The following is a 13688-nucleotide window of genomic DNA, read 5'->3' as shown; positions in this document are numbered from 1 at the left end:
TCTAAAACCAGATTTAACTCATCATTTTCTAATTAAATGCCATTACCAATATAAAAATATGACAGTTACTGTTATTGTCCATTTGGTTGATGAGTTTGGGCTTTTGTTTTGCCATTTTCGGAACTCAGTATTTTTGTGATTTTATTTTTCACAATTTGTTGATCAAACTAGTCACTGCTGAATAATTTTAAAAACGACGATGCTTTGTCATTTCTATTCCCTTTTTATTATGACTTTACTCAGGAGAGGCAATAATTACACATAATTAGATTTTTAAAAATTTAACGGAAGTAATTTATCTACAAGTATTTATTAAAGCCAGTTCGATTATTAGGTAAATCAGAAAGTATTTTCAACAATTTGAAACTTACCTTCCCTTCAGTAAAATCATCAAAATATTGAACTCCGAGGAAAATTCAAAACGGAAAGTCCCTAATCAAATGGCAAAATGAAAAGAAAAAACACGTCAAACGAATGATGGACAACAACTGTCATATTTCTGAATTGGTTCAGGCGATGCACAGTCAATGTCCGTTAAAATGAGAATACAATTGAGAATGGAAACTGGGGAATGTGTCATTGAGACAACAACCCGACCATAGAACAGAAAACAGCAGAAGGTCACCAATAAGTCTTCAATGCAGCGAGAAATTCCCAACACCGGTGGCGTTCTCCGGCTGCCCCACAAACAAACACTAGTTGAACCAGCATGTCAATATGAACCTCATTAATCAAAATATCTTAACATAAAATTATGAATAGAAAGAAAAAAACTGCAATGTTATGGTTGGTTTTATTAAAAACAATTTTTATATCTACCACACACAGTGGCATTTCTACCAGAAATATACGGTATCAATTTTCCTTCACCAGATACGCATTTCGACAATACATGTCTCTTCAGTGAAGCTCGTGGCCAAAATATTTGAAATCCAAAGCTTATATAAAAGATGAAGAGTTATAATAAAAAAAAGTCCCAAAAAGTATAGCAAAATCCGTGAAAGGAATAAGAGATTTGCAAGAGGGAGATACATTCCTTAATTTATAATAATTTCTAACATTTTGTAACAGCTAAATTTAATAACACAAAAAAATGCGTATTTTCATGCCAGTACCGAAGTACTGGCTACTATTAAATAGTCTATTACAGTTTGTCATACAAACAAACACAAACTGATCTTCATAGTGAAAATTATCACCTTTTTTTCGTTATCGCAGTTTGACAACTTGTAAACAAACATTTTTTTTTTACTTTTTGTTTTTAAAAACAATTCATATTAAATAGAAATGAAATAAAAACATCCTGCATTGTTCTCGTATTTCGCCATCAGTGAATTTAAAATCGAGGTTGACGCATTGTACTCAGATTTGTGTCAATAGCAACAGTAATTATGAACATAAGAAAGTAATCTAATGATATTAGCAGTTAGATAATTATAATGGCGAACACATAATACTTAAACCATTTTAATAACTAACATATATTCTGCTTATAGTCTATGTGCTTTTGTTTTCTAAAACAAAAGCAGTTTGAGATAATTCGAGATGCATTTTGGCGACCTGTACCATACAAAGATCTCGTCTGATATTGTTTACGTTGCGGCAAGAAATGTCAGTGTTGATGAAAATGAACAACAGATTGATGGACAACTTATGCTAGAAGAATGAAATATGAACAAATTAAAACTAATCAAAGCGAACAAAAGCGGATTTGTAAAAATAAACGTTGAGATCAATTGAATGAAAACCCAACACATTTATTTTTGTGGGATTGTATGATGGAGATGATGGATGGCTGCTAAACATGAAATATCAGCTTAAATGCATATTCGATCAGGCTGAGAAGATGCTTAAATTGCATAAACATTATGCCTTCTTTCACTTGACTAGTATACTGAGTCGAATTTTTCACTTGTTAGTACACAATGAAAGTTTAGAAAACAGTTCGACAATGTCAACCTAACTGGAATCAATATTCTCACTCCGAGCCGTCCAATTTATGTCCTACCTCCTAAATGCCATATACATAAAGCAAATCAGTTTTCAAGGTTTTAATTCACCATTCTGGAAACTATGCCAACACTGAGGCAAGCACGCTTAGACGATATCATCAAATCTTCCGTGGTTGATTAATACAATATACAACTTTCTAATTAAAAAAAACCCACTATTTATTTGATTACAATTAACTACAACTCACAACACTATGTGAGACATATTATTTTGTGCAATTCACCGATGATTCAGAGTCTAAGTATTCTTTTGGGTTTCTATTTTTTAACACGTGGTCCAAAATGGTTATCTAACTTTTCCCTTCACAACAGATCTTCAACTTACTGTGAAATGGTATTTGAATGTTGTTTGTAAACAACGAAATTATAAAACATATAGATTGTAAAACTAATTAATGATCTATACCGCACCCTGGAAGCTTTGTCTTGCAAATTCCTATAGATAAAAACTTATACTTTGGATTCATTTATTTTCGTGGGTTCTTATTATTGTGGTTTGAGGAAAACTGAAATATTCGTGGATATTTATTTTCGTGATTTTGGTAAAGTTTGAAAATTTGCAATTTGTTGAATATTCAAATTCGCGGTGTATATTTCCAGTTGATGGTAAATGGAGTGTTTGGATGCAGGAACCATGTAGTGTCACGTGTGGTGTTGGTACCCGTCTACGTCATCGGCAATGTTCTAATCCACATCCTCAATATGGCGGACAAAACTGCGCAGGAAAAAGTATTGATCACATAAATTGCACACAATCCAGCTGTTGTCCAGGTTATTATCATAATAAAAATCTTTTAGAGATACATAAACTCCTGGAAGGGGTTGAGATATTTTTTATTTCGGTATTAATTCTTTCTGCAACTGTTACATGTATCTGCTCTTTTACACGTTATTTTTGCCATTTATTTTTATTTTTTTGCCTAGGTTTCTCAATTACTTATATTATTTCCTTTGTTTTTTCATCTTTCTCCTTATTCTCTGCCCTTTAAACCCTAAAATTGTCGATTGTTGATATGTGTCATATTTGTGTTTCAATTGTTAGATTGTTCTTGAATCTAGCGTTTACGATTTTCTCATTTGAAATGTTTTACTCATTTAATAGTTATCAAAAGTACCAGGATTATAATTTTATACGCCAGACGCGCGTTTCGTCTACATAAGACTCATCAGTGACGCTCAGATCAAAATAGTTAAAAAGCCAAACAAATTCAAAGTTGAAGAGCATTGAGGATCCAAAATTCCAAAAAAATGTGCCAAATACGGCTAAGGTAATCTACTCCTGGGGTAAGAAAATCCTTAGTTTTTAGAAAAATTCAAAGTTTTGTAAACAGAAAATTTATAAAAATGACCATATAATTGATATTCATGTCAACACCGAAGTGCTGACTACTGGGCTGGTGATACCCTCGGGGACAAAACGTCCACCAGCAGTGGCATCGACCCAGTGGTGTAAATAGTTATCAAAAGTACCAGGATTATAATTTTATACGCCAGACGCGCGTTTCGACTACATAAGACTCATCAGTGACGCTCAGATCAAAATAGTTAAAAAGCCATACAAATACAAAGTTGAAGAGCATTGAGGATCCAAAATTCCAAAAAATTGTGCCAAATACGGCTGAGGTAATCTACTCCTGGGGTAAGAAAATCCTTAGTTTTTAGAAAAATTCAAAGTTTTGTAAACAGAAAATTTATAAAAATGACCATATAATTGATATTCATGTCAACACCGAAGTGCTGACTACTGGGCTGGTGATACCCTCGGGGACGAAACGTCCACCAGCAGTGGCATCGACCCAGTGGTGTAAATAGTTATCAAAAGTACCAGGATTATAATTTTATACGCCAGACGCGCGTTTCGTCTACATAAGACTCATCAGTGACTTTCAGATCAAAATAGTTAAAAAGCCAAACAAATACAAAGTTGAAGAGCATTGAGGATCCAAAATTCCAAAAAATTGTGCCAAATACGGCTAAGGTAATCTACTCCTGGGGTAAGAAAATCCTTAGTTTTTAGAAAAAATCAAAGTTTTGTAAACAGAAAATTTATAAAAATGACCATATAATTGATATTCATGTCAACACCGAAGTGCTGACTACTGGGCTGGTGATACCCTCGGGGACGAAACGTCCACCAGCAGTGGCATCGACCCAGTGGTGTAAATAGTAATCAAAAGTACCAGGATTATAATTTTATACGCCAGACGCGCGTTTCGTCTACATAAGACTCATCAGTGACGCTCAGATAAAAATAGTTAAAAAGCCAAACAAATACAAAGTTGAAGAGCATTGAGGATCCAAAATTCCGAAAAATTGTGCCAAATACGGCTAAGGTAATCTACTCCTGGGGTAAGAAAATCCTTAGTTTTTAGAAAAATTCAAAGTTTTGTAAACAGATAATTTATAAAAATGACCATATAATTGATATTCATGTCAACACCGAAGTGCTGACTACTGGGCTGGTGATACCCTCGGGGACGAAACGTCCACCAGCAGTGGCATCGACCCAGTGGTGTAAATAGTTATCAAAAGTACCAGGATTATAATTTTATACGCCAGACGCGCGTTTCGTCTACATAAGACTCATCAGTGACGCTCAGATCAAAATCGATATCACTTTTAGAGGTTCGCTACCCATATATAAAACAACAGGCAATTCATAACATTAGTATATATTGATAGGGGATTATTAAAGGAACCAAAAGAGCAAAGTAAAAATATAGGTTAATGTGCTTGATTTCGAGATATTAACCATTGAAATTTTGCCGGGAAATGATCTCTCTTGAATTTTCATAGCTTTATCATTGACAAGTTTAAGTGCTTAAAACCATAAAAAAATAACAAGGATTTTATGAGACTTTACCAAATGGTTTATCATTATACATGTTAAATATTTTTTAAAAGAATAATAGGGGTTAATGGGGAAATTGTTTTAATGCATTTAAGTGGATAAAACCAGAGGATTCTTAAAATCTGACAAAAACTCAAAAACATGACAAGCGAACATCCTTAATATCAATTACTTTCTTTCTACTGCACCCATTGCTTGACTGATTGTTGGTTGCTTAACGTCAATCTAATTCTGCTGCATCCATGTTAAAGACATGTATGTTCTACACATTAGTATGTGTACAGTTTTTTTCTTCTCACAAATGATCAATATACGGGTATTTAAGCTACTCTAGTTGTTAGAGTCATACAGATATTCAGCATAAAGGTCAATATTTTGATAGCAATCTTAATTTATCAGGTCATATACAAATTAAAAAGTTAAACAGCATTGTTTAACTTACAAATCTATAAACTTCAATCTTAGTGTCTGAGGATTTTGTCGACAGTTAATATATTTTGTTGTTACTCTAACATTATATTTACAAATGTAGGGGTAAGAACAACTCCCTCACAAAATATGGTGGGGTTAAATATCTAAAATATTGGATTAATATAGTAAAATAATCAATGTTTCTTAACCCTTTTACAAAAAGTAAAAATGGATCAGAAATGACATTTGTTCGAAATAGCTTTTATTTAAATATTTAACAAAATCATTTGTAATATTTATATTTATAACTAAATATATCCTGATGACTTCATTAATCTTTCAAGTATTGCTTTATATTCATAATGTGTATCAAATACTGCAGTTTGTAATTTCACATGTTTCATCATCAAAATTAATTAATTACAAAAAAAAAAAAAAATAAAAACCTTCAATCTTATATTTTGCACTTTTGTGGTAGGAACCAATGTGATAGTCAGTTCATAATATTGGTAAATATTTTATGCATATTTGATAGTGAGTTCATCATGTTGATAAAGATTTGGAATCAAATTGATAGTGAGTTCATAATATTGATAAATATTTGAAATCAAATTGATAGTGAGTTCATAATATTGATAAATATTTGGAATCAATTTGATAGTGAGTTCATAATATTGGTAAAGATTTGGAATCAATTTGATAGTGAGTTCATACTATTGGTAAAGATTTGGAATTAATCTGATAGTGAGTTTGATCATATTGATAAAGATTTGAAATCAATTTGATAGTGAGTTCATAATATTGGTAAAGATTTGAAAAAAAAAATGATAGTGAGTTCATAATATTGGTAAAGATTTGGAATCAATTTGATAGTGACTCATAATATAGGTCAAAACTTGGAATCAATTTGACAGTGAGCTCATAATATTGGCAAAGATTAGGAATCAATTTGATAGTGAGTTCATAATATTGGTAAAGATTTTGGATCAATTTGAAAGTGAGTTCATAATATAAGTAAAGATTTTATTTAAATTTAACACTTATATTTATTCTGAAATAAATTTCTAATGTCATAAAAAAATCAGTTTAATGTATATATCTGCAATGCATAAACGTATGTACATGTGACAGGCTAACAGGATACGACTTTTCTTATTTGTTTAGTTAGCAAAAAAACAATTACCAGAACAATAATTCTGCATGTAGGAATGTTATTTTGTACAAACGAACAATTTATATATATTTGCATAATCATTGTTTATTGTTAATAGGATTGACAGATGATACCCTTATGAACTGCGCCGGAGGTTGGATTCGACGTGACGACATTGGTGCATGCTTTTGTTTTAGTAAACAACGTTTGTCATGGAATAGTGCACAGGTAATTCTTGAACAACATATGATAAACACTTGAACAAGTATTCACAAAACTTTGCATCTTGTTGCAGTATTTGCTCATTGTTGACGGTCGTATACTGACTAATAGTTTTTAAGTTCTGTGTCATTTTGGTCTTAGCAAAAAGGATTAAAATTTTCAAATATCAATAGCGTAAAGCCTAGATCATATAATACTATAAAAGCTATACTACAAATTTTAATAAAAAAGGTAGAGTTTTGAAGATGAATTATTTGTTGATAGATTGAAAAAAAAAAAAAAAATAGGAAAGTTCAACTTTACTTAGGCATAGTTGAAGTTTATCTTTTATACCCCTTTTGATCATATAGCTTTCCACATGTTTGGGTAGTAATAAAGAAACACAGGCAACAGTGGTAAACCGTTGTTTAAAAGTCATCAATCGATTGAGAGAAAAAAAACGGGTTACAAACTTAAACCGAAGGAAAAATAAGGTTCAATATTTTGGGTGTAAGCGTTTATGATGAAGATACATATAGAGAGTCAGTACGCATGCACTCATTTATAAAGTGTTAATTAAAAATTCACACATAGTGTTTAAAATCAAAAAATATTGTAAACAACGAACACGTTATATTCACGATTACAACAACATTGGAGAAGAAAGGGTGTAGTGAATATCCGGCTAGGCAAAGCATGAAACGGTCATCTTCTTCTTAGTTTTCAAGATTACATGAACATGGAAAAGTAGGAGAAAATCCTTTGATAGCTATATTACCCGTCTCATTGTTTAAATATGAAATATCAAAAGGGCTAACACCGAAGAGCAAAACTGCCTCAAGTAAACATTACGTTGTAGAAAAAGTTTATTTACAAAATTTATCCTATCGAAATTAAGAGAAGGAAAATGTATGATTTGATTCATACCGAGACAACAGAACTGGTTAGTTCGTGAATAATACCACTCTACTAATAGTCTACTGGCAACGGTTCTGACATAATTGGAACACAGACATGTATTCTACTGATTTCCTCATTCATGGTAACAATTTTACAGCTTTAAATTTCAAATTATATGATGATATTTCCCAAGCAGACGGTATATTACATTATAAAATGTTTGGCGTTTTTGCTTATAGAGCAGATTTGATTTAGAATTGTCTTTTCTCAGGAATATATTACCTTAGCTGTATTTGGCTCACCTTTTTGGAATTTTGAATCCTCAATGCTCTTCAATTTTGTACTTGTTAAGCTTTATAACTATTTTGATCTGAGCGTCAATGATGAGTCGTATGTAGACGAAACACGCGTATGGCGTATAAAATTATAATCCTGCTAACGTTGATAACCCTATAGAAACGATCCACGCACAAGCAATAATCCTATAAATTCTTTTTTAATGTTATGATTTTAAAACTGGTATAGGATCTTTAAATATTTATTTCATTTCGTTTCGAATTGATATTTTCCTCATTGACCAAACCACAACTACTTCTTTAAAATCGTTTCCAAATTGCTGAAATCTCTGTCTAAAAGATCTTAAAAAATTCAAACAACAAATTAACGTGCATTTTCTAGTTCCTTTTTCACACAAGTAATATCTGTTAGACGTTTAACGTTTCGGACGTACCAAATTTATAAAATGTTATTTCCAGTTTATAGTAATGGTTGGATGTCATGACGTTTTATAGCCAGTGGTCAAGTTCGGACATACTTTGTATACTTTTCTAGTAATACAGTGAAACCTGATTAAACCGAACCCTGAATAAACCTGAAACCTGTCTGATCAAAACTTGTTCTGAAGACCAATCATATCACATTGTACAATATATGCGTTGTGAACCTGATTAAACCGAATACCTGCCAAAACCGAACAAAATCTTGTCCCGAAGGGTTCGGTTTAGTCAGATTTTACTGTGATTAGGATTGTAGCAAAATATTGACTGCTGTATTTTTGACATTTTGACCTTTTATGTCTGTTTGTTTTGTTCACGCATCAATGTTAATATAATGTAATTGAATGCGACTGTCATATAAGTGATATTATTAGCTAACTATAACACCAGGTTCATCCACCATTTCATACAAAAGATAATGCCTGTACCTATTCAGGAATATTTAAGTTGTTATCTATTTTTTAACAATAAAAATAAATACAATGTTAAAAACGGTCATGCTTCGTTAACTATAGTTTACAGCTTTTACATTAATGCTAGAAAGACAAATTTTTGTTTGGCTTGTTTGCTATGTTTGTATAATTTTTTTCTCAACCATTGTTATTAAGATCTGTATTTATACGAGGCTTAACCCAGTAGTGAGTGAACTATTTCTCCTGTTTCACAGCTGATATTTAAAGACACTCACCAGTTATTGTCTATACTCTTTCTAAATTTGCTGATTCAAAAACAAAAGAATACTTATTCTTTTGTAGGACTTACACTAGTCAGAAAGGTTCTTTGTCGGTACATATGGAAAAATACAACCAAACTGTATTGACTCACATATGTTAATAATTTACCTATACCATGGTTACTGTTTGTGGAAGCAAGCTCATTTTGACAGATCGCCGCGATATAGCCCATTTGTGCTAATGCGACGTAAAGCAACCAACAATTAATCAATCAATCGTTTTGACCGGTTTTTCTGAAGCATCTTTAATGTTCTTGTTTAGCTTTGCAGTCATCATGCAGGACTATGCTTGTCTTTTTTATGCGGTACTTAAGACATGTGGTCTAGATTGGCATAGGGTAAGTTGTTTTTGTACTCGTGTAATTGGTTTAACCCTACCATATTTTGTGCCAGACTGCCTTTTTGTTCTTTTTCAGTTTTTTTAACCAGCCTATTTCTGGTGGAGTTGGCTGTTCTTGTTTGGTATGACTGTTTTACTTTTCATGTTAAGGTTTGGTGTCATTATGCAGGAGTGTGCATGCTTTTTTCACTGTGGGTCTTGCTCTGACGATATTTTGTGTAGGCACATACAAAGAGTTTAACACCAACATAGTGCGTGCCAGTCAACCACAATTTGTGGAGGTGTGTTTTTGGTTGGTGTAAACGATACGACTTTCCTTGTTCAATTGTGCGGTCTTCATGCAGAACAAGACAGGCTTTTTGTAATTACTATTCAACATTTGTCTAGATGTGTTGTTTTCTTCTTCTTTTTAACCCACCTATTTTATGGGAGTTGTGTGTTTCTGACTGGTGTAATATGTTCTACCTTCGATATTTTTTAGTATCTACTATCATCCTTTTAATATATTATAGATACTGTTATTTACAAGGAAACCAATAACATTGCCATATACAAAGGGTTTATCAGATCATTTCTAATTCTCAAATATTTACACTTACAGCCAAAAATATTTAAATGAAATCAAGAAACACGTTATGAATAATCATTAACAAAAAATAGTTTCAGATGCAATGAACCACTACATTAAGCAACATGTCTACATCCAAAAACATATTCATTCGAAAAGGACGTAATGCATTTTCTCTTTTTTTGTTGATTAACTTTCGGTATTTTGTAATAGTAGATGGATACTAAATGTAAGGTTTATGATAAAAACATCAAAATTGAACCAAACTATTTACATTGCTGTCATCGGGACCGGAAGATATATATATAATCAACACTTTCGAAAGGTTAGAATATGTAGACTGCATCTGCCTTCTCTTGTGTGAAGTTACGGTGTTAAATAAAGGCGGTTAACCGATATAACAAAATGGTAAAATTTTATATAAAGTATCAGCAATTTAAGGCTTTTCAAAATAGTGCCAATCCAAGACGAAATTCTTCATTCAAGATTTGAAATATATAACAAAAGTAAGTTGATTATTATAGATGTAGTTATGGAATAAATAACAAACTTTTAGCAACTTTTCAACAGGTTTTGTCCTATCCTGTATTTCTTATGCAATATTCATTTACAGTATTCATCAAAATTATTTTGGGATACAAATCTATGTGTGTTGTTGCAATGACAGCAAATTGTTCCTTTTCAGACGTTTCTATTGTCAATTGTTGCGTTTCAAATTGTCTCGCTACTGGAAAATATGGAAAGCATTGAGTCTTTGTTTTGACAATGAGTGAAGATTATACAGTAAATTGCAACTTGACTATACGTTGAGCTTTACATTGGCTTCCTATGGTTACTGGGGTGATTGAAGAGTTCGTAATCGTGGAATTTATTTTACGTCCACAATTTTGATTTTATTATTCTTATTTTGGTCTTAAAATATCACATAAATAACCGTTTAAAGAGTCGCATTAGTAGAAAACATAGATTTCACGTGTACCCGGGTCGAAAAAGGATAGAATTGCTAGACAAAGCCTCGTTTTTATAAAAAAAAAGCAGAGATTATATCCATTCCGTTCAATATGAAGTGCAGTATTGCGGAGCATATATGGAATGGGTATGAACTTTGCGCCGGAGATTGTTTGTAGATGTGATCAAAACAAACAAACAGAAAACTCGACTCCCTCTTTTTCTAAAAAGTGATAACACCAAACGAGTTTCAAAACATGAAATATAGCGAAAACAAAAACCAAACAAATTACATATATAAATTTAATAAATATGTTGTAGGTAAATAAATTGTTTCTACCTTTTGAAAATGCTTCTACCATGTAAGGAATATGACAGTTGTTGTCCGTTCGTTTGATGTGTTGTATCCTTTGATTTTGTTATTTGATTAGGGACTTTCAATTTTAAATTTTCCTCGGAGTTCAATATTTTTGTAATTTTACTTTTAACAGCATGTACTTGTTTTAAATTTCTTTTCATTTCTAATTTGCTATCTTAAGATATTTATATATATATATATATATAACCTTATTGATATTTGCAGCAAAATGCAACAGAGAGATGTAGTTGTCAATGGAACTGTGCCAGGTAAGTTTCTTTATTAGTTTAAGGAATGTAATAAAGACTGAGTTATGTTTTTTTATAATTTTTATTGAGTAAGAATTTTTTTTCCATATAAACGGAAGGTTGTGCTGGCAATACATTCAGGTTCAACCTACCATGTCTTTATTGAAATATCCAGTACCTAGTCAAAATATGGCAGTCGTTATAAACAAAATAACATTCTATGTATGTTTTTTTTTGTTGTATTTCTGTGTTTTCGTTGTTTTCAACTCATAGTTGATGTGTCTCCCCCGTTTTTAGTTTGTTACCCATATTTTTTTTACTTTATCTATCATTTCATGAATACTGAAAAGCGGTAAACTACTTTTGCTCTTAATTTAAATGTACATTTCAAATGTACATCTGTTTCCATAAAACCAATTTCCGCGTTTATGGGAATGTTTAGAATACCGAAAGTCCAGTTTCATAAACGAACAAGTTAGGCACCGGATTGACAAGTTAGACACCGGATTGCCAAGTTAGACACCGGATTGACAAGTTAGGCACCGGATTGACAAGTTAGGCACCGGTTTGAATGATCAAATGGAAGGTTTGAAAAATGGAAAAGAACCGAAACTAGTATAGAGGAAATAATTACGCTCTTAGACAGTCATAAACACAATGTTATTAAACGAATATTTATTGTTCGTAATTGTTCAACAGATTTAGGTTTGAAAGCACTTTGTTTTGAATAGGACATAAAGTACATATATGCATATATTCTCTAAACATTTCAAAATTTGTGTACATTATTGATAACATGCTATACACCCAGTGATCAAATACAAATTTGTAATCATATAACGGTCTTCTCTGCCTCAAAACTTGATAACACAAGTCACATCGTAGCTGTAATTTTCACATGCATTGTCTGAATATTACTTTATCCTTTAAACTTGAATGTCTTTAATAGCTTGGTAACTGTCAAATGTATATAATACGGTATTTTTTTATATATTTTTACAGCTTTTACATTTATTTATACATACAAAGCAAGCAAGCCAAACAAAGATTTGTCTTTATAGCATTAACGTAAAAGCTGCATTCTATAGTTAACGAAGCATGACCGTTTTTAACATTTTATTATTTTTATTTTAGCCACACTTGACGTTAATAACAATATATCAAATTCAACACAGACTGATGATTTCATAGATATAATAACTGTTAAAAACATCCCTATTTTCATTGGTATCTTCTGTGGGTGTGTGTTCTTGGTGACTATCTGTGCTTTCCTGTGGTCTTACTTACGAACAAATCCATCAGACAGATTTGATTTACCCTTAACCATGTCAGTAAGTATAACAGTCGTAGCTAAGAGAAAGTTCGTTGTTTAAAGTTTGAAGTAATAACCGTTTATTGAATCATTCTGTTTGGTTTATTTCAAACGATAAAGGGTAAAGTATGATGCACCATAATACATTATCTTAACATATAAGTCTTCAATGGCTCCTGAAAGTTTTTTTTTACCAAAGTTTCATTAAATATGAGGATTCTTGTCCATTCGTTTTTTATGTGTTTTGTTATTTGATTTTGCCATGTGATTATGAACTTTCCGAATTGATTTTCCTCTAATTGATTAATACCAATTCAAACATAATGTAAAAGTCCGAGTCAGCCTTTTCCCGCCATTGAAAAAAAACAAATATCTCGAAAAGGAGCTCTATAATCTATCATTATTTTTATTTTTTAACTCTTTCGACTTAAAGCATCATATCTTTTTAAATATCACTGAAGTACACTCTTCAACAGTCATAGAATTTAACATCGATTATTAATTCCCAAGCTTATTTACCAGCGAACACAGACAAACAATGTAGAATTTGAAAATTTGAAAAAAGATTTCAGAAGTTTACCTGAATAAAGAAGATGTCAGTTCAAATTATTTAAAAATTGTGTGAAAGAACATTTGTTGTTTGATCAATGATTTTTTAAATTATAATCGACGAAATCTAGATAATGAATCTGAAGTAAAGTGTCGATTTCTAAATGTATGACCCGTAACGTTGAATAAATAATTCATGAAAAATCAGAATAACACTTCTTAATATTTAGAAAAAATATATTTGCAATAGAAATTAAGTATCCATATGTTTTTCTTATTTTACAGGTTTCAAACAATATTTCTACATCACAACAAACCAGTCACAAAG

The sequence above is a fragment of the Mytilus trossulus genome, chromosome 12 (genome assembly GCF_036588685.1).
Source record: "Mytilus trossulus isolate FHL-02 chromosome 12, PNRI_Mtr1.1.1.hap1, whole genome shotgun sequence".
In the NCBI taxonomy this organism is placed as follows: domain Eukaryota; kingdom Metazoa; phylum Mollusca; class Bivalvia; order Mytilida; family Mytilidae; genus Mytilus; species Mytilus trossulus.
This window is presented reverse-complemented; position numbering follows the sequence as displayed.